At 54.6% G+C, this 26,102-nt stretch overlaps 1 long non-coding RNA gene across 1 annotated transcript; it reads right to left on the reverse strand.

Annotated features, from left to right (window-relative positions):
- Positions 1-380: 380 nt before the first annotated feature.
- Positions 381-26,007, reverse strand: LOC127488709 (uncharacterized). Its single transcript, XR_007916491.2, has 4 exons — positions 25,834-26,007; positions 5,719-5,876; positions 3,936-4,029; positions 381-3,133 (listed from the first exon to the last, which is right to left on the reverse strand). It is a non-coding gene; the product is annotated as an uncharacterized lncRNA (long non-coding RNA).
- Between the last annotated feature and the right edge of the window lie 95 nt (positions 26,008-26,102).

Raw genomic sequence — 26,102 nt, forward strand, 5'->3', positions numbered from 1 at the left:
TCCCATCAACTTTTTTTTTTTTTTTTTTTTTTGAGAGAGAGAGATACAGGAAGGGAAGAGACAGGGTAGGGGACTCCTACCTGGTTCACTCCTCAAATGCCCAACATAGCCAGGGCTGGACCTGGCATGAAGCTGGGAGCCAGAAACACAATCCGGGAACCCCCACACGCATGGCAGGAACTCATTCACTTCCATCGACGCTGCCGCCCAGGGGCTGCATTAGTAGGAGTGGGGAGTGGGGATCAAGCAAACTCAGGCACTCTGATACACAGGGGTCCTAACTGCTAGGCTAAACACCCACTCTCCACCACCATTTTTTTTTTAAAGATTTATTTATGTATTTGAAAGTCAGAGTTACACAGAGAAGCAGAGGCAGAGAGAGAGAGAGAGAGAGAGAGAGAGACAGAGTCTTCCATCTGCTTGTTCACTCCCCAACTGGCCTCAACAGCCAAAGCTGTGCTGATCCGAAGCCAGGAGCCAGGAGCTTCCTTCAGGTCTCCCACGTGGGTGCAGGAGCCCAAGGACTTGGGCCATCTTCTTCTGCTTTCCCAGGCTACAGCAGAGAGCTGGATCGGAAGTGGAGCAGCCAGGACTTGAACTGGCGCCCATATGGGACGCCAGCACTGCAGGCAGTGGATTTACCTGCTACGCCACAGTGCCAGCCCCCCCCCCCTGGCTTTTTCAAGTACCCTCATATGACACCAGATGGATTTTTTTTTTCAGACCTCTTCTCTGTAAGACAAAACAGTTTTCAGTAATACTGATGTAAACATTAGGCGTGTCCTTCGATTTAAAAATACTAATTCGGCAGACGTCTCTATCAGCAAAACATTTCACATATGAGCTGAAAATGACACTGGACCGGAACTCTGAGGATGGTTAGCATCAAGCTGTCCTTGGAGACCTGGAGGCTGCTCTAGGCCCTAAGGAGAAGGGGGACAGGAAACACGCAAGGGGCAACACTGAGTGCCCCAGAAACATCTGGGGGTCTGGTGGCAGCCGCACGCAGGGTGTTCCCATTGCCCTGGCATCCATGGGCTCATGGGGTGTCTTAGCCAGGGGAGCTTCCCAGATGAGAGTCTGTGTGTGGTAATTAGAGAACCAAAGGAAGACAGTTGGGGGAGAAGAGGGGAAACCATCTTCAGCCCCAGGAGCTGGACAGAGTGATGGATGCAGACTCGCTGGCACCCTCTCTGGTTCACTCCATTTTTTTTAAGATTTATTTATTTATTTATTTGAGAGGTAGAGTTACAGACAGTGAGAGGGAGAGACAGAGAGAGAGGTCTTCCATCCGCTGGTTCACTCGCCAGATAGCTGCAACAGCCGGAGCTGTGCTGATCCAAAGCCAGGAGTCAGGTGCTTCTTCCTGGTCTCCCGCATGGGTGTGGGAGCCCAAGCACTTGGGCCATCTTCCACTGCTTTCCCAGGTGCATTAGCAGGAAGCTGGATTGGAAGAGGAGCAGCCAGGACTAGAACTGGTGCCCATATGGGATGCCGGTGCCACAGATGGAGGACCCACGGCGCCGGCCCCTTACTCCGTTTTTAGTTCTAGCTCAATTTGCTGTAAGTAGGGGTCCTTGGCAGCAACCGTGTTAGTGACAGCTCTGCTCACCCCAAAAGGCAGAGCTGGGTGGCCAGCCCTGGGGAGCTCAAGATGGTGACAGCGCCAGCTTCCCCAGCCAGGAATCCACAGTCTTCTCCAAGCTCAGGCCTTGGGGCTCAGGCTGGTGTCTCTAAGAGACCGATGACACCTGGGTGTTGAAACGCCAGCAACCAGAGCTCCCGCACCTGTGGTTTCTCCACTTACTGAACGTGAACTGGTGGAAGCATTCACTCATGATCGCATTCAGCCCCCTCTGTGATCCGAAGAGATGGCTCCCAACCATCCCGGATCACTGGTGAAGAAGCGGAGTCCTAGAGAAGTCAAGGGACCTGCCCAAGTTGCCCGGCGTGAGGGGGCGGAGCCGGGGTTCACACGGGAAGAAGGCGGTGGTCATTGCAACTCCACGTCCGAATCGCCAGCATTTCTCTCGTTATGGGCACAGAATGGTCTCTCTCCCACCCACTTCCAGGCAAGGCGCTGCACCTGCGCGGAGGAGGGTTTTGCCAGCCACCCCAAAACGAGTTCCAAAAACAGGTGAACCGCCAGCGCCCAGTACACGCTCCAGCTCAAAAGCCCTGTGCTGGCAAACACAGCGGAGCTGCAGTGGTGGTGAGATGTGGGAGGCCAGCTGAGCAGGAGAGGCGCCCCCGAAAACACAGCTGAGGAAAACGGGTGAGGCGGGGTAGGCAGGTGTGGCTTGGCTCTGGGCGCTGTCTCTATTGTCTGGTACCCGGCTCGGGGCTGTGTAGGGCAGGTGGACGGTGGCCAGCATGTGACAGCTGCATCCGGAACATGGCTGGGGTGTGGGCTCTGGACTGGGGCATTTGCTCCAATGGGCAGGCTGTTTAGGACCCCCTAGGAATTGGCCACACCTGGGAGGAGCTGTCCCTCACAGAGCCCCCGGAAGTCAGAGCCTCAGAGAACAGAACAGATCCGGGTCATATGCCGCTTTCGGGTTTTCCCAGCCCTTCGATCACAATTAAACCCTGGACCAGGAGAGAGGAGGGGGCTTCCCCCCCGGGGGGAGGGGGGCGGGTAGGAAGGCATTGCCAAGCAGAGGAACTCTGAGCCAGGGTTGGGGGCAGGAGGGTGCAGGTGCACCAGCCTTGGCACTCTGGAAAAGTCTGGAACTTTAGAGAAGCCTGGGCATCCTGGGATTTCTAGCTCACTGTGAGTGCTGTTGAGGTTGGTTGATTGGGGCCGACTTCATGGCACAGCAGGTTTAGCCACGCCGTAGGATGCTGGCATCCCATGTGGGCATGTGTTTGAGTCCCGGTGGCTCTACTTCCGATCCAGCTCCCTGCTAATGTGCCTTTCTGTGCAGAGTCCTCTGCCATCCTATTTCCACTGCCTGGGACGGGACTGGGCCTCTCACTGCCTCTCCCACCTGCCCCTCCCACCGTGCCCTCTGGGGGGACACCCCCGCCTCCTCCCCAGCCTCCTGGCCTCCTCTGCTCCCTCTCTGCTGCTGGCTCCAGGAGCAGGCTTCGTCCAGCTGTGTAGCTCTTTTGTGTGCCATCCTTAGCAGACCTGGGTGTTGGAAGACAGGAAGGAGCTGTTGATTACTTTGCTGTTGGCGGTATTGGGGCTACTTTAAACATTTTAAGATATTTTCCATTTTTTTAGTTCTCTGTCTTTGTGGCCTGTCTCGGTTTCTCACACTGCAGCTTGAACACCTGGAAGGAGCTGTTTGTGTGTGGCGATGGGTGGGGTAGGTTCTTGTCTTTGTGCAAGAAAATTCAGGTGTGAGAGAGCTGTGTGTGGCCAGCAAGGTAGCAAGACTCATCGGGGTGGGGCATCCGTCAGAATGGATGGGACAGAATCTGAGAGAGAGAGTGCCCGGTCCCTCAGAGCAAGGTTCCGTGGTTAAATGGAGAGAGTGCCCCTGGCAGGCCAGGCGGGCGGCTCAGCAGAGAGCCAAGGGCTGACCTCAGGCTGGGGCTCCTAGGGAAATGGGGTCCAGTTCCTCCCGGCCCCCGCCCCAGGACAAAGGGTTTGCTGAGTGTGCACTGGTCCAATTCCTCCCCAGGGCTCACTACTCAGGGCTGCCAGACTGGGGGCCACCTGGGCCGGGCACAGGAGCCTCCCCTAGGGTGCCCGCCTTGGAGGAAGGAGGCAAAGGTTTTACTGCTCCGCGTTCTCAGGCCAGGAATCCCATTGGGGCTGAGCGGAGAGGGTTGTCCAGGGGAGCTTTCCTTGTGGGGAGGCTGACCACCTGGAAAGTTCTCAGGACTTTGCAGTGTGAAATCGCGGGTCGCTTCTGAGGCTGTTAGAAAACTTGTGTTTTTCTTAGGCCCCTCTCACACACACAGGCTGATCTCTAACTTCCTACCTAACGGATCGACTTGGGAAGGAGGAAGGTTGGTTTCATCCTGCAGCCTGGGAGGTCCACAGTCCAAAATGGAGTGCCCCAGTGGGGTGGGAGTCTGACGAGGGCGGTGGATGGCAGAGGGATAATCGATCGTGTTTGAGCCAGGAAGCAGAGCAAGGGAGGGAGGGGGAGGGATGCAGAGGTTGATTCTGCTAATACAACCACCCTCTCAGGAGAACGCCCTCCTGAGGTCACGCCCCCAGTGGCCCTCGCATCTCCGAAACACCGTGATTGGATGAAATCTCTACCCTTAATCTACTAACCATTGACAGAAGACTCTGGGGACCGAGCCCCCTACACGTGGCCTTTGCAGGATCTGCTGTCTGCTGGTTTGCTTCCCCAGTGTTCACAATGGCTGGACCTGAGCCAGACCAGGGGGCCAGGAGCCTGGCTTGGGCCACCTTTTTGCTGCTTTCCCAGGTGCATCAGCAGGGAACCGGATCAGAAGTGGAGCAGCCAGGACTCAAACCTGCGCCCATATGGGATGCTGGTGTCACAGGTGCTGGCTTTACTTGGTGCGCCATGACACTGGCTGCAGGTGGTCCTTTAATCTTCCTGGAAGGCGGTGGGTTTGTACAATCTGTACACACGGGTATTCTGGGTGTTTCTCTTTGTCGTAGGTGGATGTTTACTGCACAGAACCAGCTTTGGTGGCAGGTGCCGGCTCGTGCAATCCATGTGGTGGCTACGTGAGTTCCCACCTGGGTGTCACCTGAGCGGGGTGTGGCAGCGCCTGGGGAGCTCCTCACATCTCGTGTCTCATCCTCGCCACCCTCGCTCCCCTAGCCTATCACTGCCCACAGAAACAACTCCTGTGATCCCTTTCCCAGGGGGCGCTGTCACTGGGGGCTGGGGGCTGGGGGCTGGGGGCTTGGGGCAGCAGAGAGTCCGTCGCCCCCAGCTCTGCAGGCTGAAGTCTGAAAGCCGAGAGCCAGCAGGGTTGCACCTGCCCAGGAAGCTCTCAGGGGGAACCCATCGCTGCCCTGTCTTCCAGTGTCGGGGGACCGCTGGCTGTCCTGGTCCTGGTCCTTCTCTCTGTGTCTCTGTGTGTCTTCTCCTTTTTTGCCTCTCTTGAGGTCACCTGTCAGCAGATGGAGGGCTCAGCCTGGGCTGGGATGAGCTCATTGCCAGGTCCTCACCTTAATTCATGCCCAATCAGTGTCTTTGCAGATGTAATTAGGACTCTGGGTAGACCTATCCTTAGCAGGTGCGGCACAGTTCAACCCACACCACCGCCAGTCTGTTCTCCAACACACCACACCCTGTCTAGCCCACAGCACTCCAATGCTCTCTATGATAAAAGTCTCAGTATCTGCTGTTGCCCCCAGCCCCCCTGGCTGGCTGCACTCCCACTTCCTCTCACACCAGCTCCTCCCCAACCCCAGGCTCTGTGCACCTGTCTCACCAGGCATTGGATGTATCAGGGTCCCTTCCCCCAAGAGGCCTCCATTTAAAGCTGCTTGGGCCAGCTCTGTCCTTCTCCTGTCTCTGTAGGGCTTGTCACCGTAGGCGATGTCGCTTTGGTTGGTGTTAGTATTTTATCAGCATCTGTCACCTGCTATTTTGGTGACAGAAAGCTCAAAAGGAGCTAACGTAAGCTAAAAGTGTGGGTCTCGTGGACAGGCCTGGCACACGGGCGGTAGTGTCTGGAGGACTGCACCTCTCCCAGCTCTGAGTTCCATCACATGGGCCTTGGTGACAGCATCTAGGCCATGGGGGAGGGGTGGAGGCAGGGGCTGCTTACCTCAGAGCCATGTACACCGCTCTCACCAGCACCCACTGGGCTTGGATCTCAGGACGGCTGGGTCTGTCCAGGGCTCAGATGATGTCATCAGCGTTGGGCCACACCCAGCCTCTCTGCTCAGCTTCCTGCTGCACGGGCCATGCTCAGACCAGCTGGCCCTGTGGAGTACGAGGTGGAGGGGACAGTCAGTCTGCAGCTCTCCAGGGTGAACCAAGGGCAAGAGGCAGGATCCTGTGCCTTCTGTCCAAGCTTCATTTTGTCTGACTCTGCACGGATTGCATGTGTTTTGAAACCGATCACTGTAGCCCCATATCCACTCATTCACTCATTAACTATTTGCTGTGCGTGTGCTAGGCACGGAGCAAGGCTCCGGTGTTTCCGTGTAAAGTGGGTTCTAGAGCGCATGTTCTCACGTAGAGGGAGACAGACCCAAGGGAAACGAGAAATAAGCTTGTCAGGCGAACCAAGTGCTGCAGAGAAATGCAAAGCAGGAGAATCGGGGAGGTGGCGTGTGGGGGGAGGCCTCGCCGAAACAGGTGGCATTTGAGCAGAGACTTGAAACAAAAGGGGCCTCGCAGGGGTCAGCCACACAGGCTCCTGGGCAGCAAGAACAGCAAGTGCAAAGGTCCTGTGGTGAGATGGGAGAAAGCTCCAAGGAAGACAGCGAGCGAGGGAGTGAGAGGAGGGGAGGCCAGGGGTGGAGCAGAAGGCAGGAGAGGCCATGCTTAGGCCTTGGCTTTTTTTTTTTTAAATAAAATTTATTTATTTATTTGAGAGAGGGAGAGAGGTCTTCCATCTGCCAGTTCACTCCCCAAATGGCCAGAGCTGTGCCGATCCAAAGCCAGAAACCAGGAGCTTCTTCCCGGTCTCCCACGTGGGTGCAGGGGCCCAAGCACTTGGGCCATCTTCTACTGCTTTCTCCAGGCCATAGCAGAGAGCTGGATCGGAAGTGGAGCAGCCAGGACTTGAACCGGCGCCCATATGGGATGGCGGCGGCTCTACCAGTATGCCACAGCGCCGCCCCAGGCCTTGGCTTGTGCCCTCGGTGAGACCTTGGGGGCTCCAGGGCAAAGGCGTAAAGCACGTGCCTTGTGCTGTAACAGGACCCCTCGGGCTGCCGAGTGTGCAATGAGGGGAACAAGGGGACAAGCAGGGAACCCAGGCCGGGGGCGGGGGGGCTGAGGCAGTAACTCTGGTGTCAGGGGCTGGTGGGCCCTAGCCGGGGGCTGCAGTTGGGGTAGGAGGCAGGGAGCTCCGGCCAGGACTGATGGGAGCTGCCCTGGGCCTGAGCTTCGAGGACAGCCTCCAGGTCGCCTTGGGGGTGCCAGGCCAAGTGCACGGATGGGTGGAGGAGCTGCCAGCCAAGCAGCTTTGGGCGTGGAATGCTGAGAGTAGTGGTCTTGTAGGCATCGGGTGTGCATCGCTCTTAGGTGCCCAGGTGAGGACGGTGCAAAGTAGTCATTACAGGAGCCCGAGGTTCAGGGTCGAGGTTGCCAGTAAGGGGTGGAGATGGAAATGTCGGGAGTGCTTCCTGGGTAAATATTTAACAACTTACAGTTGGGTGAGATCAACTAGATCAGCGGATAGACAAGAGTTCCCGGGGCCAAGGCTGCAGGGGTCCTCCTTGGCTAGAATGGGACGCATGAGGTACTTTCCCCACTGGAGGTGAAGTTAATTTCTTGAACTTGAGCTCGCCTGGGGGATGAGCAGGGAACTTGGGGCTGCCACCCAAAGGAAAAGGGGTGCTAGGAAGTGACAACCAGAGACAGAAGAACTCAGGGGCTGACATACTTGCTCTGGGGAACTCTTGCTTGGCTCAGAGCTTCCTGGCAGGCAAAGCAAAAAGGGAAGGACTCTCACAGATGCCAGATACCTCCCCTTTGCTACTTCAGGTCTCCTCTCCACCTTTCCTCGGGCCGTGGTCCATCTCTGCCCTCCCTCTGCTGGCTGGGTTGAGCCCTAGCATGAGATCAGAGGCAAGAGAGAACTGTGAGGTCTCCCATTCTTATCTGCTCCCTATCCTCAGCTTCTTATTCCTTCAAGGTCAAGTTGCCAGAGGCTGTGTGTCTGGACCGAAGGTCACCCCTCTGTACCCGCTTCCTTCCCTCCCAGGCTCTGGTGACCCCTCCCTCCCCCACCACCCCCAGCCACAGGTGAGAACAGCTTGGCTGCTGTTGGCCATAGCTCTGTAAGCAGCTCCCCGGGGAAGCGAGCCCCCTTCCCACCTTGCACTTGCCATCTGATCCCTGTGGGACCCCAGCTGTCTTCATGGAGGGGAATGTTGAGGACAGGGACACATGGGGGCGGGGCAGGAGACAGGGTGATGAGCCAGGTCCCCACAGGAATGGTAAAAGCAGAAATGGATCCTAAGGGCTTTTCTTTTCTTTTTTTTTAAGATTTGTTTACTTTTTTTTTTTTTTTTTTTGGACAGGCAGAGTGGACAGTGAGAGAGACAGAGAGAAAGGTCTTCCTTTGCCGTTGGTTCACCCTCCAATGGCCGCCGCGGCCAGCGCACTGTGGCCGGCGCACTGTGCTGATCCGATGGCAGGAGCCAGGTACTTCTGGTCTCCCATGCGGTGCAGGGCCCAAGTACTTGGGCCATCCTCCACTGCACTCCCTGGCCACAGCAGAGAGCTGGCCTGGAAGAGGGGCAACCGGCACAGAATCTGGCTCCCCGACCGGGACTAGAACCCGGTGTGCCAGCGCCGCAAGGCGGAGGATTAGCCTAGTGAGCCGCGGTGCCGGCCTGTTTACTTATATGATAGGAAGTTACAGATAGAAAGAGGGAGAGACAGAGAGAGGTCTTCCATCCACTGGTTCACTCCCTAAATGGCTGCAATGGGCCAGAATGAAGCCAGGAGCCAGGAGCTTCTTCCTGGTCTCCCACATGGGTTCAGGGGCCCAAGCACTTGGGCCATCTTCTGCTGCTTTCCCAGGTGCATTGGCAGAGAGCTGGATTGGAAGTGGAGCAGCCAGACTTGAACCTGTGCCTGTATGAGATGCCAGTGCTGAGCTCTGAGGAGAAATACGAAGAAGAGCTCCTGGATCTCGTTTACAACATATTAATCCAACACTGAACTGAAAAATGGGAAACATCTCTTTAAGGGATCCTGCTTCTTGTTCCGCATTCTCATAAAGATTTATGCAACTAAAAAAAAAAAAAAAGGGGAGGCTTAACCTGCTGCGGCATGGCGCCGGCCCTGGCCTGTTTCTTTGAACAAGAGCCCAGAGCATCTCATTCTTTCACTGAACAAACAATTGTTGAGAATCTGCTGTGTGCTCGGCCTGTTCTAGTAGTGACCCAAACACTACCTGGCGGAGAATTCTACCTGCTGCTTCATCCCCCCGATTGGCTGCAGCAGCCAGGACTGGACCAGGCTAAAGCCAGGAGCCAGGAACTCCACTGGGTCTCCCACATGGAGAAGCAGCAGGTACCCAAGTACTGGAGCCATCACCACCGCCTCCCGTGGTGCATTAGCCGGAAGCAGAGTTGGTTTCTGCTGCCTGTGCCGGGCAGCCAGGAAGGGTGGAGATGCACCTGCCCCAGCCTTGCCCACTGCTGCCGCCTAACCAGGATCTCAGACAGCTGCGTGTGGAGGGAGCCCCTGTTACGCCTCAGGGCACAGGTCCAGCAGCTGGACCCTGGGGCCAGCATCCGGGACAAGGATGAAGCAGTGACTTGCAGGCCACACAGAGTCTTCACCCACAAAACAAAGGCTTTGGGCTCGGTGGATCTGCAGCCGCTCCCAGCTGGGACCTGTGTTCTCCGGGGGTTCGACGCCGCTGTGTTCTCTGCGTTTCCTGGAGCATAGGCTGCCCTTCCTGCAGGCAGGGGCTGACATCAAGGAACAGGAGCCAGAGGACTTTTTCCAGTGGCCTAGTTTCTACTTCTATTAAAATGTCTGTGTGCTCAGCAGTTCCACTTCTGGGTAAATACACCCACAGGGAGTGAGAGCAGCGGCGCCGGGCTTGTGGTGCAATGGGTTCAGCCACCACCCGGGACACCGGCATCCTGTACAGGCACTGGTTTGAGTCCCGGCTGCTCCACTTCCCATCCAGCTCCCTGCAAATGGCCTGGGGAAAGTAGTGGGAGATGGTACAAGTGCTTGAGCCCCTGCACCCCCTGTGGGAGACCTGAGTGGAGTTCTAGGCTCCTGGCTTCTACCTGGCTCAGACCTGGCTATTGTCGTTTGAGGAATGAACCAGTGGATAGAAGATGCTCTGTGTGTGTGTGTGTGTCTCTCTCTCTCTGTAGCTCTGCTTCTCAAATAAATATGTTATAAAAAGGGAATAGTATTGAGCCCTGGAAAGAAGGGACTCCTGGTACCCGTGACAGTATCCCCACAGGGATAAAGGATGCGTTTGAAGATGGTGTGTGGCCGGCGCCGCGGCTCACTAGGCTAATCCTCCGCCTTGCAGCGCTGGCACACCGGGTTCTAGTCCCGGTCGGGGCGCTGGATTCTGTCCCGGTTGCCCCTCTTCCAGGCCAGCCCTCTGCTGTGGCCAGGGAGTGCAGTGGAGGATGGCCCAGGTGCTTGGGCCCTGCACCCCATGGGAGACCAGGAAAAGCACCTGGCTCCTGGCTCCTGCCATCGGATCAGCGCGGTGCACCGGCCGCGGCGGCCATTGGAGGGTGAACCAACGGCAAAAAGGAAGACCTTTCTCTCTGTCTCTCTCTCTCACTGTCCACTCTGCCTGTCCAAAAAAAAAAAAAAAAAAGAAGAAGATGGTGTGTGCAGTGAAGTTAGCCAGTGTGGTGCCCCTCTGCTGAGGTCCCTGGGGCAGTCAGACTCCCACAGACGGGAAGCAGAGGGGCGCGTGCCAGGGGCTGGGAAAGTGGGGGAAGGGGAGCTGCTGTGTCAGGAGTGCAGAGGTTTGCTTTGGAATGACGACAGGTGCTTTGGGATGGATCCTGGGGAGGATTGTGCAACGAGGTGACTGTGCCGAATGCTCTTGAACTGTGTGCCTTGAAAACCAGAGACGACAGCACATGTTGTGTTGTACATGATTTACCATCATCGTAACAACAACAAAAAAATTCTCTGCCTGCTCACAGCCCCGTGTGTTCAAAGCTGCTCTCAGCTGGATCGTGGAGTGAGAGGAGAGCCAGGTGCCAGAACCTCCCATCAGTGCGCTGGCTTCACTGATAACGGCAATCAATACCGGGGAAAAGACCATCCAGCCCTTTCTCCTCTGTGCTTTTTTTTTTTTTTTTTAAGATTTTATATATTTGAAAGGTAGAGTTACAAAGAGAGAGAAGGAGAGGCAGAGAGGGGAGACCTTCCGTCTGCTTGTTCACTCTCCAAATGCTGCAGGGCTGGGGCAGGGGCTGAGCCAGGCTGAAGCCAGGAGCTCCTTCCGGGTCTCCCACATGGGTGCAGGGGCCCAAGCACTTGCGCCATCTTCTGCTGCTTTCCCAGGTGCATCAGCAGGGGGCTGGATGGGAAGTGGAACAGCTGGGACTTGAACCAGTGCCCATATGGGATGCCAGCACTGTAGGTGGGGCCACAGTGCTGCCCGCTCCCCACCCTACCCCATTCCTCTGTGAAAATGACTCACTAACCTGCACCTGCTGATGGCCTGGGGACCCGGACCCCCTGGAGCCATCAACTTGACTTTGGACAGTGAGACTCCACTTAGACACTCCAAAATTGTGTATTATTTCTTATCTCTAAACACGCCAGCGCCTGAACCACCGAACTTGGCCTTGAGCGACGCTCAGACTGGAGAAAAGACGCGGCGCTCATCCCCTAGGCTCGACACCTTGCTCGGGAATGATGCAAAGAGCAGCGCGACGGAAAAGCCAAAAGCCATCAGCAGACAGCAACAATCCTTCAAGTAAAATTTAAAGAGAATACGTGGAATGTAGCCAACCCTCCCCACCAAAAATAAAACACTCCACTTCCCTCAGCCGATTCAATTATCTCTAAAAAGGGGCTTTTTTTAACACCTCCCAGCAGGCAGCAGATTCGGGGAGCTGGTGAGGAGAACACTGAATAATCAGGCAACCAGCACCCGAGGTGTAAAATGAAACATGCCCGGCTCGGCCATGAATACAAATGTTTAAGAAACGAAAATTCTCGCTTTAGTGCCATCTGGAATAATTTCCTCAATTGAGAGCCTGTTTTTAAAACCCCCGAAGGATTTTCTAATTGTGAACCCTCGCCGGTGACAGAACCTCTGTCTTTGACCTTGCTCAGTTGCAAGTCTCATCCCTGAACCCTACCACTTAAGAATCGAAAGACAAACACGCCAGCAAAAAAAAAAAAAAAAAAAAAAAAAAAAAAAAAAAAAAAAATTGCCTTTTGCCTGTATAAGAATTCAGGCTTATTTCAGAAGAATGAGAATTTTTTTTTAATGAGAAAGTAAAGAAGCATCTGTGGCCCTAAAATTCAGAGACCACCCCTGTGCTATTCTACTGTTTGATGATTTCCTACCAGTCCTTATGAATATGCATGATATGGATGTGGATTTGCATATGCAAATGATCCCAAGCCGCCTCCCATCATCTTCTCTTGTTAACAGGACCATTCCCAGTCTGGTCGCATTTGCACAATCTTCCTCTTCTGACTCTTCTTCTTTTTTTTTTTTTTTTTTGACAGGCAGAGTGGACAGTGAGAGAAAGAGACAGAGAGAAAGGTCTTCCTTTGCCGTTGGTTCACCCTCCAATGGCCGCCGCGGCCGGCGCACCGCGCTGATCCGATGGCAGGAGCCAGGTGCTTCTCCTGGTCTCCCATGTGGGTGCAGGGCCCAAGTACTTGGGCCATCCTCCACTGCACTCCTGGGCCACAGCAGAGAGCTGGCCTGGAAGAGGGGCAACCGGGACAGAATCCGGCGCCCCGACCAGGACTAGGAACCGGGGTGCCGGCACCGCAAGGCGGAGGGTTAGCCTAGTGAGCCGCGGCGCCGCGCCAGCCACCTCTTCTGACTCTTTAAGGCCTGCTGGCATCTGACCTCTGGCTGGAATGGTCTCTCTTGAGGTGGGAACTTCCTGTCCTCATCCAGCCCCGCTGGGATCTGAGCCTCCGCTCCTGACGCTTCCCTGGAATGAGGGACATCTCCACATTGTCCAGACACCACCACCACGCTGCAGTTTCAAAGCTCAGCATCTGTGCAGGGCACTCGGGCCCTGCTGGAGACTCAGCAGCTGGCTTTGCTGGACCCCTGCCCCGCTCCCCCAACTCTCCCTGGCCAGGTCTCTCACCTTCCTGGGCAGCCCCTGCAGACAGGCTGGTCAGCAGCGCCCCTGCAGGCCACCCGCCGGCTGTGGATAGGAAATGTAGTTCAAAGGACACGAACTGGCAGACACGCGGGGTGAGCAAGCTTAGGGATCGATCGAACAATGTGAGTGAGACAGTGAGTGTAGGGATTTTTGTTGTAGGGATTTTTGCAGAACGGGGAGATCTGAGGTGCCTTTGTCCTCCCTTTCTACATATAACATGCACCCAGAGGCAGTCATGGGGCCGAGGGACAGGCATTGGTCGTGGGGGTTGGGATGCTGTTGGGGCGCCTGCACCCCACTTCGGAGTGCCTGGGTTCACGTCCTGGCTCTGCTCCTCATTCCGGCACCTGCTGATGTGCCTAGGAAAAGCAGCAGAAGATGGTCCCAGCGCTGGGCCCCTGCCACTCACATGGGAAACCCAGATGGAGTTCCTGTCTCCTGGCTTTAGCCTGGCCCAGCTGAAGCCTCCCTGCTTGGAGAGGGAATCTGTTTTCTGCCTCCCTCTCTATTGCTCTGCCTTTCTAAATAAATAATTTTTATTTTAAAAAGAAGCCTCTTTCTTGCATAGTGAGCTGCCTTGGGTATTTCGCTGTAGCAACACAAAGCTGAATGACATGGCCCCACACACGCCTTGCCACCTACACCTGCCTGGGTAGGTGAGCCGCCACTCTCCCTTTGAAGAGCTAGTGGAGCTGTTTTGTCTTAGGCGCTTGACCCCTGGTCCCCTCGGCCCTGTCCTTTCTCAGGGTCTCCTGCAGCCTGCCAGGGCTAGACTGCCCTCCGCCTCCAGCCATTCAAGGGAGGAGCAGAGCAGGTTAGGGAAGAAGGGACAAGCACCAGGAGGCAGCCAATGGCCTGGGACCTCAGCGAAGTGATAGAAGCCCCACCTTCTTCCTGCCCTTCCTTCCTGCTGCCAATCAACTAAATACCACCCAACGCCACATCATCCTCCAGGAAGACAAAGATGCCCAGATTTCCACATCTGACAAATGGGCACAGTGCCAGTCTCCTAGGGTTTCCCCGTGGGGATGCGGACAGAACTTCCGGGCACTGCCCGCACGTCACCAGGGCAGAACCTGGACTCTGGGGGAATCCCAGAGAGGAGCACACCCCCCCACACACATACACACTCCCCCACCCCCAGCAGAAGAGCTGAGCCGAACCAGCAGCAGTGCTGTAACAGCCACACGGACCTGTGCCTTTAAATAATTAACCCATTGAGTGACGCAGAAAGATCTGCACATTCCAGCAGAGCCTGAGAGGCAGAGATGGGAGCCGCCTTGACAAACAGCTCTGGGCACAAACAGGAGGTGCAGGAAGTGACCTGGGTCCTCCCTGTCTCAGCAGCATGGGGACAGGTCAGTGAATTGCAGCTCCCAGCCGTGCCCTGAGCCCAAAAGGGAGCTCCAGGCAGGCAAACAGCTGCCCCTGGCTTATCCTTGTGACCTTGGACCTGGGGCTCTGGGCTGTTGTTGTTGGGAGAGTCACTGCCTCACTTCTCCTCCCAGGAATCACAAGAACCATTGCCCCCCCCCCCCGCCCCGCCCCGTGGTTTGATGCTTGCAAGGCTGTGTGCCCTTTTGACCTTGAGGGAGGGGGGCAGCTTATGACCAAGCAGATGCTACAGAACAAGACCCCCGTTCCCCTCCCTCCTTCCTGCTCCCCCTCACTGAGATATCATGGACACTTCGTTGGAACTAGGTGGCATTGAAGGAAGAGGAGAGGCCAGGTGCACCCTGCCAGGGGAGCCTCCCCCCCACCCCACCCCCGCCAGCTCTGTCTGTCTCTGCTTCAAGTTAGGCCTTGCTTCCTGAAACCCACCCCAGGTTCAGCACCCAGGCAGGACCAGGGGCTGATGCTGCGGGGGCTTTTGTGGGCTTGGGATGAGGGTCCTGTGATTGGCAGGGAAACTGAGGCAGGTGGGGGTTTTTCCTGGTGGGCTCGGCTCTCCCAGTCCCGGGAGTAACATCCCTGAGAGCTAGGGACCCTGTTCACCCTGGTGTCTGGCGCATGGTGGGGCGGGCTTGCATTGCAGGGACTTCCTGTGTGTGGTGAAATAATTGCCCTGTGATTGATAAGGAGCGCATGCGAATAGAACCTGTGTCCTGAGCAGGAGCAGGCTGGGCCCCGCGGACACCAGTCATTGTGACTGTAAGAAAAAGGGGCAAGGGGGGGGGGCTGGCGCTGTGGTGTAGCGGGTTAAGCTGCCGCCTGCAGTGCCAACAACATCCCATATGGGTGCCGGTTCAAGACCCGGCAGCTCCACTTCCAGTCCAGCTCTCTGCTGTAGCCTGGGAAAGCAGCAGAAGATGGCCCAAGTCCTTGGGCCCCTGCACCTGTGTGGGAGACCCAGAAGAAGCTCCTGGCTTCAGATCCGCACAGCTCCGGCTATTGGGGCCAACTGGGGCATGAACTAGCAGATGGAAACCCTCTCTCTCTCTCTCTCTCTCTCTCTCTCTCTGCCTCTGCTCTCTCTGTGTAACTCTGACTTTCAAATAAGTAAAAAAAAAAAAAAGAAAGAAAAGGAAAAGAAAAGAAAAAGGGGCACAGATTGGTGCCTCCTCACACGAGATACCAAATGTTAGGAAAAGGGCACAGAACAAAGAGGAGACAGAATAGACAGAATATGAACTCACAGCCAGACCTAATGTATTCAAAGAAAATAAACTCGCAGAGGTCGCCCGGCTGCCGGAGCGCACACAGCCGGAACATGTGGCAGAGGGCCCAGACCCCCCGGGGCCGGGCATTTTATATCTCAGGTGGGCTAGGGGTGGGGGTGGGGTGGGGCAGTGGGCTGAGGTGAGCTTCCCCATACAGGTTTTTCAAGTTTGGCCCTCTGATTTCCAAACCTAGGGAAGAATGCAGGAGGTGGGCTGGGAACCACAGGGTGTGAGACTGAATTGGGATCCAGGAACAAGGGATACATTCCGATTTTATCTGTCTTTCGGGCAATGAACTAGAATGGCTGAGGCTTATATCCTTGTTCCATCAGTGACCAGGAGCAAGGAGGTCTGGGACAGCTCCTGGCTGTGGCTGTGGGGAAGGCAGGAGAGCCGAGCCCAGGGCAAGGGTCTCTGGCCTCAGGGCACCTTCCTGTCCCCTGGTATCTTCTACCTGAGCTCCCACCCACAGACCACAGCCTGAGGCCCCAGGAGGCTGCTCTTTCCCACAGGAACTGGCCTCACTCCAGGGCCTGGCATTCCTGGGAGGAAAGAAGTGCAGACCTGCGCTTGCCCTGGTGGGGCCCCCACCCACCCAGGGAGGCATGGGAGGAGTCAGGACTCCCCCAAGCCCTGCTATGTATACCCCCAAAACTCACAGGTCCTGGGGGCAGGTGTTTGGCCTACAGGTTACGACCCCTTAGGGACACCAGTGTCCTACACTGGAGTGCTGGGTTCCATGCACCTGCCTGACTCCAGCTTCCTGCTAAAGTAGACCCTGGGAGGCAGCAGTAATGGCTCAAGCAACTGGGTCCTTGCTGACCATGTGGGAGACCTGGATGGAGTTCCCAGCTTCTGGCTCCAGCCCAGCCCAGTCCTGGCCATTGTGGGCATTTGGGCAATGAACTGGGGATGGGATCTCTCTCTCTCTCTCTCTCTCTCTCTCTCTCTCTCTCTCTCTCTCATAAAAATATAATGAAACACAAAAAAATCTTATCTGCCGTGGGTACTTCTACCAGTGATAGCCTCTACTCTGACACATCAGAAACAAAACACTAAGACCCATGCTCCTTGGGGCCAGCGTTGTGGCACAGGGGGTTAAGCTTCTGCCTGTGATGCCCACGTGCCATATGAGTGCAGGTTCAAGTCCCGGCTGCTCCCCTTCCAATCCAGCTCCCTGCTAACGCACCTGGGAAAGCAGCGGAAGACGGCTCAAGTGCTTGGGCCCCTGCCACCCACGTGGGAGACCCAGAAGGAGTTTCAGGCTCCTGGCCTGGGGCTGTTGCCACCATCTGGGGAATGAGGCCAGTGGACGAAATCTCTCTCTCTCTCTCTCTCTCTCTCTCTCTCTCTTTCCCCCACCCCATATTTCTGCCTTTCAAATGGATAAATAAATAAATCTTTAAAAAAAAAAGTGTTCAAATGGATAAATAAATCTTTTTCTTTTTTTAAAGTGACCACAGAGCAGAGAACAGCCACAGAGGCACTGGGATCTCAGGGGGGCTGGGCAGTCAGCAGACAGCTGGGCCGGTGCCAGGTGCTCCTGCCCTGGCCTCGGGACCTCCAGAAGGTGTGTCTGGCATTCAGTCTCTGTAATGGGAGGGGACATTCCTAGTGCCCAGGTTACATCATCAGGGGCTTTCCTGGCGTGGGCAGGAATTCGGCTGCCCGCAGACCAATGATCCTTCATACTCAGGGGAGGCTCTGTCTTTCTCCACCAGGCAAAGATTTATGGGGCAGCTAGCAGCTTCAGGGGGAGTACTTCTTCCTCCCGTGCCCCCCACCCCCACCTCTGGCCCCACCAGAAGGCAGTGCCCCAGAGGGTCTCTGCCCCCACCCTGCAATCGGCCCACACCTCATATTCACTGGGGGGGGGGGGGCCGGGGGCGGGGGGACTTCTGCTTTGAGACTTAGCAACTGACTCTGGCACCTGAGAGCCACTTGAGCTGTGTGACCCCCCCCCCCCCCGGGGCCAAGGGACTTAACCCCTCCGTCTCTGTCTCCTCCTCTGTTTCGTGGGAGCAGCGACAGATGCACCTGCACCTCGGACGATTTCACGTACGGAAAAATGTCTTGCTCCCGAGAAGAACCAGGAGCGGGAAGTAGCTGCGTGGCTGCCAGGGGCACGGTGGGACGGATACAGAGCTGCTTCTGTGGGTGAGGGAAGCATTCTAAAATTAGATAAAGCTTAAAGAGTTATGACTTGCAAAGTGCTTGGAGCAGTGTGTGACACACGCGGTAAAACCACCTCCGAGCGAAGGGATACACGCTGAGGAGCTTGGGAAAGATCCGTTCCTAACAGGATTTTCAAGAGGTTTTTCCCATTCCTGAGTCTGGCTGAGGTGCACCAGTAAAACATTCTGTAATTATCTCCCAGGTAGCATCACTCCAGGCCAGTATAAACTATGTATAGGAAATGTGTTAATTTGTTACATTTTAGCACACCTCACAGTATTGTGTCTCTGGGCTCCAAGGTGGGAGGTGGCTCAGGGACCCAAAACTCACCTGGCTATGTGAAAGGCACACAGCTGCAGACAGTGCGCCCAGGAGGCCACGGAAGGTAGGCTGTCACACGGAGGTGAGCCAACACGTCCCTGTGCAGGTAAACCTGGCTGTCACCCAGGACCAGGCACATGGCCTTCGTCTGATGGGCAGAGAACTAGGGGGAATCAAATGACTTTTAACCTATTTGGAACCACAAGAGGGGGTCAGGCAAAGCAAGGATGACTTAAGGACCAAGAGGCCCTCCAGGGAGGCACAGCCCTGACCAGCCGCGCTCACCAACTTCCATGGGTAAACACTCACTCCACGGCTGGCTGCAAGCCGTGGGCATGATGTCAGTGGACGGGGAGCTGGGAAGAGGCATGGGGTTATGGCCCACGCCATACAGATGGAAATAACCCCCAGAGCATAGGCAAAAGTGAAACGTAGTAAAATGATTGGGGATGGAGGATTTTTAGTGTTTATGGCCTTTAAAAAAAATCACAACTTTATTACAATTTCATTTACAAGCTGGGAAACTGACCCTGGAAAGGACTTCAGGATAGCCACAGAGCTGTGAAGCCAGCACCCTTGTTCACCTGTAGGGTATGCTCATCACTCCACAAAGAAATCCTAGCCCCTCTAGCAGTCACCCCGCACTGCTTCCCCGATCAGCCAATGGCAGCCAGCAACCTGCTTCCTGGCTACAGATCGGCCTGCTCTAGGTCGTTCACAAAAAGATCATGTGAGCCGGCGCCGCGGCTCACTAGGCTAATCCTCCGCCTAGCGGCGCCGGCACACCGGGTTCTAGTCCCGGTTGGGGCACCGGATTCTGTCCCGGTTGCCCCTCTTCCAGGCCAGCTCTCTGCTGTGGCCAGGGAGTGCAGTGGAGGATGGCCCAGGTGCTTGGGCCCTGCACCCCATGGGAGACCAGGAAAAGCACCTGGCTCCTGGCTCCTGCCATCGGATCAGCACAGTGCGCCGGCCGCAGCGTGCTGGCCGCGGCGGCCATTGGAGGGTGAACCAACGGCAAAGGAAGACCTTTCTCTCTGTCTCTCTCACTGTCCACTCTGCCTGTCAAAAAAAAAAAAATTAAAAAAAAAAAATGAGCCGGCGCCGTGGCTCAATAGGCTAATCCTCCACCTTGCGGCGCTGGCACACCGGGTTCTAGTCCCGGTCAGGGCGCTGGATTCTGTCCCGGTTGCCCCTCTTCCAGGCCAGCTCTCTGCTATGGCCAGGGAGTGCAGTGGAGGATGGCCCAGGTGCTTGGGCCCTGCCCTGCACCCCATGGGAGACCAGGAAAAGTACCTGGCTCCTGGCTCCTGCCATCGGATCAGCGCAGTGCGCTGGCTGCAGCGGCGGCCATTGGAGGGTGAATCAACGGCAAAGGAAGACCTTTCTCTCTCTGTCTCTCTCTCTCACTGTCCACTCTGCCTGTCAAAAATTTAAAAAAAAAAAAAAAAGATCATGTGGTCTTCTGTGGTTTCTTCCTTTCACCTAGCACTGGGTTTTCAAGGTTCATGCCTGCTGTCACATGTAGCAGCACTCTTTTTTTAAAGGTTTATTTATTTGAAAGGCAGAGTGACAGAAGGAGACACACACACACACACACACAGATCTTCCACCTTCTGGTTCACTTATTTTTTTTTTAAGGTTTTAAAAGATTTATTTATTTGAAAGGCAGAGGCAGAGAGAGACAGAGAGGGCCCCCCTCCCCTCCATCTGCTGGTTCACTCTCTGGATGGCTGCAATAGCCAGAGCTCCTGCAGGTCTCCCATGTGGGTGCAGGGTCCCAAAGACTCGGGCCATCCCACTGCTTTTCCCAGGCCACAGCAGAGAGCTGGATCAGAAGTGGAGCAGCTGGAACCCGAACTGGCGCCTAAATGGGATGTCGGCACTGCAGGCAGTGGCTTCACCCACTACACCACAGCATTGGCCCCAGCTGGTTCTCTCTTCAAATGGCTGCAACAGCCAAGGCTGGGCCAGGAACCTGGAAGCCCAGTTGGGCCTCCCACGTGTGTAGCAAGGGCCCAAGGACTCGGGCCACCATCTGCTGTCTCCCAGGTATGTCAGCAGGGAGCTGGAGCAGTCACGACTTGAACCTGTGCTCCCACATGGGGCATTGCAAGTGGCAGCTTAGCCCCCTGCCCCACAGCGCTGGACAAGCACTTTGTTTTCTGGCCACATAATACTCTGTTGTGTGGTTATGCTGTGTTTTGTTAATCCATTCATCAGTGGACGCGCATTTGGGTTTGACCGAATGTCATCAGAGCGTGTTGTGCCCTCCAAAGTGAGAAGGAGTCCTGAGACTGAAGAACCGAGAGTAAGTTTGTGTTTTAGAATGGAAGCTTATTAGGATAAGTTACCCGTGGAATTCCAGACTGGGATGCAGAGGCAAGCCAGAGGCTGAAGCAAGGCTTTTCCATGCAAGGCAGCAGAGATTTAAATTCTAACAGGGAGCCCTGATGCAGCAGCCAGCCCCATGGGGATCCTATTGCTAGTCCTGACCACATCAGAAAGACCTGTTAGGACCCTGACCTTTGATGGCTCAACACTGGCAAGTGGCTAGAGTCTTTCTAAGAGAGAGAGGGAGAGGGAGAGGAAGAGGGAGAGGGGGAGAAGGAGGGGGAGAGAGAGGGAGAGGGAGAGGGGGAGGGGGAGAGAGAGAGAGGAGAATCGTAAGTTCAGGATAACCACACTGTGGTTGGCTGTCACATGGGGTTGTGCTGGTTTTTCACTTATACGTAGAGCTGCTGTGAACGGCCTTGTGTGGGTATTTTTGGGTGCCTGCTTCCATTTCTCTTGGGTATAAACCTAGAAATCACTGGACTCTGTTTAGTATTTCGAGGAACGGCCCATAGTCAAGGCAGCTGCATCATTTTATGTTCGGAGGGGCACTGAATGAGGGTTCCAATTACTGCACATTCTTGCTAATGCTTGTTACTGTCTCTCTCTTTCTCTGCTCCCCATCCTATCAGTGGGTGTGCAGTGGCACCTCATTGTGGCTTTGAGTGGCAGCTCCCTGATGGCTAATGGGGTGCATCTTTTCACTCACTTACTGCCATTTGTACATCTTCTTTGGAGAAATAGCTATTCAGAGACGTTGCCCTCTTTTGAGACGGACTAGGTGATTTATCATATTATTGAGTTACAAGAGTTCTTTATTTATCTGAACACAAATCCCTAATCAGATACGTGATTTGAAAATATTTTCTTCCATTCTATGGGCTGTCTTTCCACTTGTGTCTTCTGCAACACAAAAGTGTTTAATTTTGATGAAGCCTGATTTTAATGGTGCCCAATCTTTTTTTTTTTTTCTCCACTTGTGCTTTCTATCTATGAAAACACTGGCTAATCCGATTCCATGAATATTTATGACTATGTTTTCTTCGAAGAGTTTTACAGTTTAAGCTCTTACACTTAGGACAGTTTGAATTAATTTTTTATGCAGTATGAAATAGTGATTTCATCTTTGTTTTCTCCACAGGGATTTGCCCCAGTGCCATTTGTTGGAAGAACCATTGTTTCTATTGGATTGTGTTGACCTCTTTGTTGAAAATGGATTGACAGCAGTTGTGAGGGTTTATTTCTGGACTCTCAATTCTATTCCATGAATAGATTCCTCCTGCCAGCACCACACTGTTTTCACTATTACAGCTTTGTAGTAAATTTTGAAATTAGTCAGTGTGGGTCTTCCAACCTGTTTTTTTTTTTCCCCAAAATTATTATTTCGGCTATTCTGGATCTTTTGAAATTCCATATGAATTTCACAACCAGGATCTCTGTTTCTGCCAAAAAAGCAGCTATGATTTTTTTCCCTTATATTTATTTCTATTTCATTTGAAAGGTAAAGTGATGGGGCGGGGCTTGGGGAAAGACCAAGAGATCTTCCACCTGCTGATCCAGGGCTGGGTTATGTTGAACCCAGGAGCCCAGAATTCCATTTGGGTCTCTCAGGTAGGTGGCTGGGCCCAAGTGCTTGGTCCATCTTCTGCCGTTTTCCCAGGCGCATCAGCAGGGAGCTGGATCGGAAGTGGAGCAGCCAGGACTTGAACCAGCTCTCCATATGGGATGCTGGTGAGCATCGGGGTGAGGGGTGGGGGCGGTGCTTAACCCACTGGGTTACAAGGCCAGCCCCAGCAGTTGTGATTTGTATAAGGATTGTGTTTAATCTGCAGACCAATTTGGGGGCAGAGTCCACCTTAACAACATTAAGACTTTTTAGTCCATTGGCATGTGATGTGTCCATCCTTGTTTAGATCCTCTTTCATTTCTTCCAGTAATGTTTTATAATGTTCAGGGTATAAATTATTTCTAAGAACACTGTTAAATTAATTCTTAAGTATTTTGTTCTTTTTGATGTTCTTATGAACTAATTGTTTTGTCAACCTCTTTCCGGATTGCTCACTGCTAGTGTTGGACAGTGTTGGTTTCTGTTTGCTGACCTGTATCTTGCAATCTTACTGAGTCCACTGACGAGTTCTAACCCTAGTTTAGTGGAGTCCTCAGGATTTTTTACATGCAATAAGATGTTATCTGCACGTAGAGATAGCTTTATGTTTGCCTTTCAAATCTGGATACCTTTTATTTCTTTCTCCTGGCTGTAACCTCCAATACAGTTCCAGGCAGAAGTCACCAGGGGCCCACGCTGTGGTGCAGCGGGTTGAGCCCTTGCCTGCAATGCTGGCAACCCATACTGGACCTCCAGTTTGAGTCCTGGCTGCTCCACTTGCGACCCAGCTTCCTGCTCATGCTTCTGGGAAGGTGGAAGATAATCCAAGGGCTTGGGCTCCTGCACCGACATGGAAACCCGGATGGGGTCCTAGCTTTGGCCTGACCCAGACCTGGCTGTTGTGGCCATTTGGGGAGTGAACCAGTGGATGGGTGATTTCTCCCCTCCACCACATCTTTCAAATAAATAAATTGTTTTTGAAAGAGAGGAAGTGTGGCCTTTGTTGTGGTGTGGCAGGTAAAGCCACCACCTGCGATGCTAGCTTCCATGTGGGCACCAGTTTGTGTCCCAGCTGTTCCACTTCTGACCCAACTCCCTGCTGATGCCAGAAGATGGCCGGCCCAGGTGTTTGGGCCCCTGCACCCACCTGGGAGACCTGGGAGAAGCTCCAGGCTCCTGGCTTCAGCCTGGCTCAGCCCTGGCTGTTGCAGCCATTTGGGAGTGAACCAGCGGATGGAAGATTTCTGTCTTTCCCCCCCTCTCTGCTTCATTTCAAATAAATAAATACATCTAAAAACAAAGTGACAGAATCTATTGTTCTTATTGAGATTCATCTACTTTTCTTTAAATAATCGATTCTCATTGTGGCAAACCCTTGGCTCATGTCTGAGTTCTCCCATCCAAGTGCTAACCAGGTCTGACCCTGCTTAGCTTCCGAGAGCACACGAGCTCGGGCACGGTCAGGGTCGTACGGCTGTCCTGAGCTCTGAAAGCCCGTGTGCTTGAGGCTTTCCCTTCTCGAACTGTTTTTCCTCGTTCCCGTGTTCACACAATTCATTACATTGTAGATGTATGTAATTTAACCTGTATTTTAAAAAAATATTTATTTATTAGTTTGAAAGGCAGAATGAAAGAGAGAGAGGGAGGGAGACAGAGAGGTCTTCCATCCACTGGTTCACTCCCCAGATGGCCGCAATGGTCATCGCTGGGCCAGGCTGAAGCCAGGATCCAGGAGCTTCCTCCGGGTCTCCCACATGGGTGCAGGGACCCAAGGACTTTGGGCCATCCTCCAGTGCTTTCCCAGGTCTATTAGTAGGGAGCTGGATCAGAAGTGGAGTGGCCAGGGCTCACTGGTGCGCAAAAGGGGTGCTGGCCACTGCACCACGACTCTGGCCCCTGTATCACTGAATTATTTTTAACAGTGGCTGTTTGACAACTGGCCTGCAAAACTCCCAAGATTTAACAAGTGGCTTTCACACCAGCCGCGGTGCCCGGCATCAGGGACCTCCTGGATGCTGCCGGTCTTCGGAGCACACACAGACCTGCAGGGGTGCAGCTCCTCTCACACGAAGCCCACTCCCTATCCCTGTGCGTCCAGGCCTCAGCCATTGCCAGCAGGGTCTCCCCCAAGATGGCTTGGTGTGGAGCAGAACTTGGAAAGGGCCGAGCACATGTGAGCAGAGTTGTGAGGACGCTGGGACATACGGCTTCTTCTCTTCAGGATCTAACCCGGGACTGTGCTCCGGGCTGTTTTCTGAGTCCAAAAGAATCTGGGTTGTTTTGTGAAAACCCTGACTGGCGGCCAGCGCCATGGCTCAATAGGCTAATCCTCCGCCTGTGGTGTGCCGGATTCTGTCCCGGTTGCCCCTCTTCCAGGCCAGCTCTCTGCTGTGGCCCGGGAGTGCAGTGGAGGATGGCCCAGGTGCTTGGGCCCTGCACCCACATGGGAGACCAGGAAGAAGCACCTGACTCCTGGCTTCGGATCAGCGCAGTGCACTGGCCACTGGCCACAGCGGCCATTGGGGGGTGAACCAACGGCAAAGGAAGACCTTTCTCTCTGTCTCTCTCTCTCTCACTGTCCACTCTGCCTATCAAAAAAACAAAACAAAACAAAACCCTGACTGGGAGTCTTCGAGAGCAGTACTGGGCAAAGGTATAACCAGCGGGTGGGTGATGGGCTGAAGGTTTCTATTAGACACTCACCCAGGAATGTGCACCTTAACCCTTGCTCTGTGAAAGCGGAAAAGAACACGTTTTGTATTCCAACTTCAGGGCTTGCTCAAATCCTAACAAAACCTGCTTTGTGACTGAGGTCTGACGTGTTGTTGGGGTGCACCTTAATTAGCATTAATCACCCTGTAGATTATATGAGGCACCGCGTTGGTTGGACTGGCACTGCTACATCAGGCAGCCGGGGATCTCCAGTGCACAGCACGAGCGCGCCTCGGCTTCCGTGAGCTCAAAGTCCAGAGACTGGGGTGGAAGCACAACCAGGCAGCCGCGTGGCTTCTCCTTGGACCTTTGCCTCGCTTCTCTTCCCCACACAGCCGTCAACAGAAAGCTGCAGGCATTGGCTTGCCTCAATTGCTCAACGCATGTCCCCTGGGCGTTGTGGGTTCATCCAGCAGCTTGCAATCAGAATGGGTTCTGGGGGGAGTACAGAGAATTGGGGAGGCCCCTCTGCTACCAGCTGGGAAAGTCACATACTCTTAGGCTTCCCCCAGCGGGCCCCCCCGGGACATCTGAGCACTTGCGTGCCTACAAAGTGCTTCCTCTGATGCTTCTGCTTGGACCTGGCCTCGCCTCACCCTGTACAGGGAGAAGCTACTCCACCCCAGCACCCAGGACCAAGAGCAGGCCCCATTCCCTTGAGAATACCTCCTGCAAGCCAGGCCCTGTGCCAGCCCCTAGCTGCTGGGGGCCACCAGGGAGCTTAGGGTCAGGCCACGCCTGTCACTTCTCCTGAGCACTGGGGAGGAGTCTTGTCCATGAAGTCACAACTTCAGGTGACACTTGACAGGTGCAGCCTGCCAGGTAGACAAGAGGGCACAGGAAGGGCTCCCCTGGCAGAAGGAACAGCTTGAGCTCAGCTGACTCAGTGGGGTGACCAGGGAGAGGAATTCTGTTTGCTTGCTGGTTGGATGTGCAGGTCAACCTAAGGCTCTAGCAAGTAACAGTGGCACAAGACAAAATAAAAGACATTTTTTCCATGCTATCGAATATGGAGAAAAAAATCAGGATGGATCACGCATGATCATATTTTCTTGTATTTTTAAATTTAAAATAGTCATGTGCATTACCTGCTTTCTACACACGCCTCTGTCTGCAGGGGTCGCACCTGAGACCACCTTGCCGCCTTCAGGATGATGGGCGGGGCTTCCAGGGGGGAATACGGACTGACCGTTGGCCGGCCGGGATGCCTATCACGGCGTCCCGCCCCCGCACTACGTCACATGACGCAGCCCATCATGGCGGCAGGATCGCGGCTGCCCGGGCCCGCGGCTCCGCAGGGCTGCTGCCGTTGCTGCTGTTGAGAGGCGGCGGCGGCGGCGGCGCAGGCGGGCGGGCG

Source organism: Oryctolagus cuniculus, chromosome 19 (genome assembly GCF_964237555.1).
Source record: "Oryctolagus cuniculus chromosome 19, mOryCun1.1, whole genome shotgun sequence".
NCBI classification, from domain to species: domain Eukaryota; kingdom Metazoa; phylum Chordata; class Mammalia; order Lagomorpha; family Leporidae; genus Oryctolagus; species Oryctolagus cuniculus.